This window comes from Spermophilus citellus (assembly GCF_964194105.1).
Source record: "Spermophilus citellus genome assembly, chromosome: 5".
In the NCBI taxonomy this organism is placed as follows: Eukaryota; Metazoa; Chordata; class Mammalia; order Rodentia; family Sciuridae; genus Spermophilus; species Spermophilus citellus.
Genome location: NC_138186.1, coordinates 8,681,966 through 8,688,401, shown reverse-complemented (window position 1 = coordinate 8,688,401; position 6,436 = coordinate 8,681,966).

Genomic DNA, 6,436 nt, shown 5'->3' with positions numbered 1-6,436 from the left:
TCAGTTTTCCCATGACGGGTAAGAACCATACGTTGAATTGGACAACCTCCCAGGCACGGTCCTTAAGCCACATTGCTTGTTGTTTAATTAATCAGAAGGGGGGAGATGCTGAGGGCTATTGCCAAGTAGGAATGACGCATCGAAATTTCCTTGCCAGCGTACCCCATGTTAAATGGACTTGCCTTGGAATTTTGCTGTTGACATTGCATGTAAGGTGACCTTGCTCAAGGACCAGGGTGGATCCAGGATTAGGGTGTATCCTGCAGGTTTGAGGAAGTATCCCGGTCCTTGGGTTTAAGGCATTCCCAATTTAAAACTATGGGTTTTAGGGAAGTTCGATGTTGAGGATTATTGCTGCTGGAAATAGGGCGTTCCTGCTACCTGAGCTCCCTTTTAGTTCTCGTGAGATTCAGAGAGGATTTGGGGAAAAAAGCCTCGTGGAGTAGGTGAATTGGGCGGCAGCAGAACTGGGATTTCCCCAGAACGTGTGTAGAGGCCGGTGTGAGTTCGGGAATAAAGAATTGCTGTTTGAATCTACAAGGTGTGTGGTGGCTCGTGATCTTGTGCCCAGCCAAGACATTGGCATTTGGTGGCCCGTACAGGGAACGTCTGAAGCTTGGGGGTAAGTGAATTTGCTTGCTCCTGAAGGAGAGCAAAAAAAATGGGTGACCATTTCAAAAAACAATGTGTTCTTGTTTTGATTTATTTTGTTTTTGTTTCAAGTTGCCTGTTCCTAGAACTTTCTCAGGCAAACTGGGGGAAATGGTTGACTCAAGGTTTGAAGTTGTTCGCCTCCAAGGAAGAGAAATTGTTAGAGGAAGGAGGCACCCCAGTAAGACCAAGAACAGTTAGATGAGTTAAGTTATTAAGTTAGATGAGTTATTAAGTATACTCAAAAGAGCAATAGGAATTCTTTGTCACTCTGTGACAAGGGCAAAATTCACTACTACAGGGTGGAAAATGGAAAAATGAGAAAGGAAACTCTGCACCCATAATTATGAACTAATGGAACTGAAGGTATTGAAGCACGAACTCAGGTTCTCTTTCCTGAATGCTTTTCTGCCAAAAGGAATTCTTCTTTTCATTTTCTTTTCACAATCATTTCCAAATCCACTTCAACCCTTTTCATTTCTCTCTGTTTAACTTCACATTGGGCCTGTCACTGCATGTGGTGTGATGAGTTATTAAATAAGTAAGCCATTGCTAAGTCCTGGGAGTACTAAGTATGTAAGGTGCTTCAACAGAGTCAAGGCCAGCAAATGGGACGGGGTACAAATAACCACTGCATTGTGCTCAGAGTCCTCCCCCTTTCTTCACTGCTGAATCTCGTATTTGTTTCTGTTGTGGTTTGGATGTGAGCTGTCCCTCAGAGGCTCATGTGTAAGACAATGCAAGCACATTCAGAGGTAAAATGACTGGGGTAGGAGAGCCTTAACCCAATCAGTGAATTAATCCCCTGATGAGGATCAACTGAGTGGTAATGAAAGCAGGTAGGGTGTGGCAGGAGGAGGTGCGTATTGGGGACATGCTTTTAGGGGATATGTTTGGTGAGCTGAGCTTATTATCTCTGCTTCCTGAATCCTGTGAGCCGCTTCCCTCCACCACGCTCCTCTGCCATGATGTTCTGCCTCACCTTGAGCCCCAAGGGATGGAGCCAGCTGTCTATGGACTGAGACCTCTGAAACATGAGCCCCCCCAAAAAAAGTTTCCTCCTCTACAATTGTTCATATTGGGTCTTAATACTGGTGGACTGAGGGGAGGGTTGAAATCAATCTCCTTGATTTCAACCCTCCCCCTCCCCCAGTCCACCAGTATTGGAAGAGATGCAGATGGAGGACTGGGAAGAAGGAAGGGAACAGCAGAAAACTCCCCTGGCTGTTTCTGTTCAGCTTCACCCTGGCATGAAAGCAAATAGGATAGACAAGAGAAGGGTGGGACCAAGTATGGCTATGGATTACGGAAGGAATTTCTTCTTATTCTCTCTGGGAAATACAAAGAAGGGGACTGTGTGCCTTTTAAGTACATTTACGGACTCCTCGAATGTATCCTCCATGTTGAGGCCCTATATGTGTGAGGATGATGTACAAATGAATTTTGTTTTGGAAGTTGCAAGCCTACCCCAGGGACTTTCTGCTTTCCTGCTAAATTCGACGCAGGACTCTTGGGCCAACATTCCACACATTCATATGTGCTTTTATTAATCAGCTGCCAAGAATTACCATATATATATCTGACTGTTTGTTTTTTAGTACCGTAAGAAAAACAAATGAGTTTTTTGCAATATATTGCAGATGAAATCTAAAATATTTTGTAAATAGTCCTATGAGAGACGCAAGAAGAAAAAATTCATCCTGGTTAATAGTTTCTATATGGTATGAACTCCATCCTTTGGAGGAAAAATGACTTCCCTGTGCATTGGAATAATCAGATGAGAGTGTGGGTGAGGAATAAGTGCCTTGGGCAGAGACGTCCAGATGTTGATGGGCTCTCCTACATCTCCTCAGGTCCATGCAATTGGGGTTACAGGACTAGATCAAGACAATGTACTTGGATCAGAAACAATATTTGTCGCAGTGCATTTCAAAGCCAAGGTATTTCCCCTCTTCCTCACTTCCCCTTTCCACAGGGACTGGAATGCTATGTGGTGCAGATAGTATCTTATAAGAGAGGCAACCAAGACACCAAAATCACTGTTTAGATGACACCTGCCAAGGGGCGCCAGCCGGGGACTGTGTTATGCGTGAGAAGCACACTTTAGTTATATGAAGCCACTGAGAACTTGGGGTTGCCTTGTTACTGAAGCAGAACCTAGACTTAGGCTGTCTAACCCAGTCCCTGGGGGAGAAGGGAACGGCAGCTCTGTAATTTTTACTGGAAAGGTGTATACAGGGTCAAAGGACTGTGGCTTCAGTTTAGAAATCAACCCAGGGAGACTGCCTTCCCACTTGTTAGGAGCCACAGGGACAGATGAGATAAAAACATAGTGAGGCAGGATAATTTTGTGTCCATTTGCCCAGATGATTCTCTGAGGTCTACTCTGATACTCCTGATTCATACCTTTTGTGGCAAACTTTTCAATGAATCAAATCGTGTTTATCTGGGCTGGAGCTCTAGGCAGAATCTTGTCCTGAATTTGAGGAACATGAAGCAATCCCTTTGAAAAGCTTCTAGTCTGCTCCACTTAATGATTTCAACCCTGCCTTGTTTTTTGACGGGATGTCCAGGCTTGCTATAGGATCTGGCTGCCTAGGAAATGGCCCCAGTCCTCAAAGTTCTTTTGGTGGAGCCTGGCTGATTTAAAGAAAAACTGACCTCTTGGCTTGAGGCTCTCAGAACTTTAAAAGAGTGCTATTTAGCTCTAGACAAAAGGACATTGATTTTCATGTTTACATAAGAAGAAACCAGCAGTAAACTGAACCGAATTGAAATCTCAGAAATCCACTTTTTCTTTTTCTTTTTTTTTTCACTTAAAACTAAGAACTTTTCTTAAACATCCAGGAAGATCCTGTTTGTGAAGCCCAGTTAGATAATGCATGAGAAAATTCTTTATAAACCACTTGGGTTTGGTGCTGTCCACAGAAATGTTCTTTTCTTTGATTTCAGAAAAATAGGGCATGATCATTTTTAAAAAGACTAAGCCACTGAAAGATCAGATGTTGTCTCCTGTGAACAGCTGCCTTGGAGGTGCCCTGCCCCTCATTAACAAAGCTGGGGACGACCCTCACAGCCAATCTCTATTCCAATCATGTGCCGCCCACTTATTGTGCAAGTCTTATTTTTTTAAAGCACCAAAACCCAGCATTTAGCCTGCGGTTTTCTCTATTTCCATCCAAGGACTCCTGGCAGACTGGGGCCATCTTTCGCTCGGACAGACCTTTAAATGATTCTTCATGCTTTTGTCACATAATTAAAATTAGATTACTTCAATTCCCTGCTGTCCGGCTGGCCTGAGTAGGGGCCCTTGTAAAGCCTCCAGCTGGCCCAGGGGCCTTTGAAAAGAGGAATATGGTCCAAACACCCTCTGCCTGGAAGCCGCTGTGCTGCTACCAGTGCCACAAGCTTCAGCCTGAGCTTATCAATGGCTGCTTATTCTCTAAGGGCCGCATTTTCCCTTCTCAAGAACTTGCAGTCAGAGCGCTGGCGTGTGCATTTCGAGCTGACACTCTCCCAGACCCCATTTTCCAGCACCCCAAGAACTGGCCTTTCATGGACTTACCTGCCAGGTGGACTGAAATGGACAAGCAGAGGTGGCAGGCAGACCAGGCAGCAGTGTGCACGCATCCTCCTCCCAAATAATCCCAGCCAAGGCCAAAGTCAAAAACCCCTCGTCTTCCCTGGGCCCTTCTCCTTTAAACCTCATTAAACTTCTGCCAATGGGACCCCCCCCCCCCCGCCGGCTGGTTTCCACAGGCTACATTAGGGCTGCCCACTGAGCAGCCTGCGCTCAGCAGCCAGCCACCCACCCAGGGGCACCAAACAGCCCTTCCATCATACCTCCTCCTGCCGATGGGCAACATCTGCCTCTTCTCTCTCCTTCTTCATTTCCCTAAACAGAGACAGGCAGGGCAAATGAGGATTAGCCTCACTGCTGGTCAAGGCATCTCAGCTCCCTTGGCAGAAAGAACCGCTCTCCCTGGTTTCTCTTGGCATTTACTCTGGCCGGGTGCCTCCTTCACAGTCCCTGCAGGGTCATTTGGTTTGTTTTCTCCCTGCCCTCCTGAAAGAGGCAGTGGAATCTGTCCAGTTGTAGGTTGATTCCTGCTCCAGCAGCTTATTTGCACTGTGACCTTGAGTTGGTAACTTACCCTCTCTGAACCTTATTTCCCTACCCTAAATTTAGGAATACTAAGGCCCTTCTCAAGTGGCTGTAGAGAAGATCAGGAATGATACCTTAATGCCTGGCCTGTGGTAGGTGCTTTCCCCTGGCTTCTCAACACACTGGGGGAATGGCTCTTAACACTTAGTTCCTCAACACTGTCGCCCCTCTTTCTGTAAATGGCAGTTCATTTCCCTAGTCTCGCTGTCTGGGGTCACTCCAACTGGGTGAATCTCCTTAAAACTCTAGAAAACAGCCATCCCCATGTTTTCTGCCAGGAAATCTCAACTGCTCTGCTGTGTGCCTTGAAGGGGTGTGTGTGTGTGTGTGTGTGTGTGAGAGAGAGTGTGTGCGCACAGTACATGCCAGGCCCTGCAATGCATGATGAGCGCTTGGCCTGGATTTTCGTACGTGAGGTAGCTTCTACTATATCCCCACTTTACCGATGAGGAAATCACGGCACAGGGGTCTCACTGTGCCAGAACCCACCACACCCTTAGCCGATGGCAGAGCTGGAGGCTGGGCTGAGCAGTGGGCTCGGGAGCCTGCACCGCAGCCTGTTTTTCAAGGATTGTGGAGGTCAATCCAGAAACGAGGCCTTGGAGGGTTTTCTGGGGAAAAGAGCGCAAGTCCCGGGGACAATAAGGCATCCTTTATCACCTGTTCCCACAACCTCGCTACCTGGCTCCATTCTCAGAGCCGGTGGATCTCAACCAGGAGGAATGTTGCACCAGGGGGGCCTTCTGGGGTGTCAGGAGACGGCTGGAAGGGTGGGGGTGGGTGCTACCCGCAGCTGGGGGTAGAAGCCAAGGACACGGCTGAGCATCCTCCAGTGCTCAGGACAGCTCCCCTCCCCAAGTAGGCCTGCCCAGCCCTGAGCCTGAGGGTGCAGAGGTGGAGGAAATCTGCTCTACCTCCTGAGGTATCTTCACAAAGGGGTGGGGGCCTAGGGGATAAGGAGCCCCGTGAAATTGTTTCTCCCATGTTCTCAGCTGGCACAAAGCCAGATGCCAATTTATGTGATGCATCTATTGGAAGTTAGTGTCTTTCAAAAGCAATAATTTTGAGATTTATTTTAAACATTTAGAGAATGGTGCTAAAATGCTTTTAAAAATTAGAAAATAGTAGTGACGATATAACACAACCGAAAATATTTTGTGACCTTTTAAAAACACTTAGAAATTAATGTCACTAGTGTCAAAAATGACAAATTATTCAATGCCAGCAAAGACTCGTACCAGCAGCTTAGAAAGCATTAGGAACTGTATTTTGATTCAAATTTTAATGTAATGTGCCTCCAGGCAGTGAGAAATGGTTTGAAAAGGAAGGAAGATTGGGGAAACTGAGCAAAAAATATTTAGGATCTTCCTCTATAAAGTGTGTACGCCCTTTGGAGGAACACGAGCACTCTAACGGTGGATTAAGCCCCCTAGCTGGGCAGGGCCAGCAGAACCGTTAGTAGACATAGAATCCTGGGCCCAGGAAAATGTTTTAATTTCTTTTAAAATCAGAATAAAAAGTGAACATAATGATATTCAGTAATAATGTTATTCTATTTTGTTACAGTCTTGAATATAAGTGATGTCATAAAAGGAATACAGAAAATTGAATCCAGCCTAG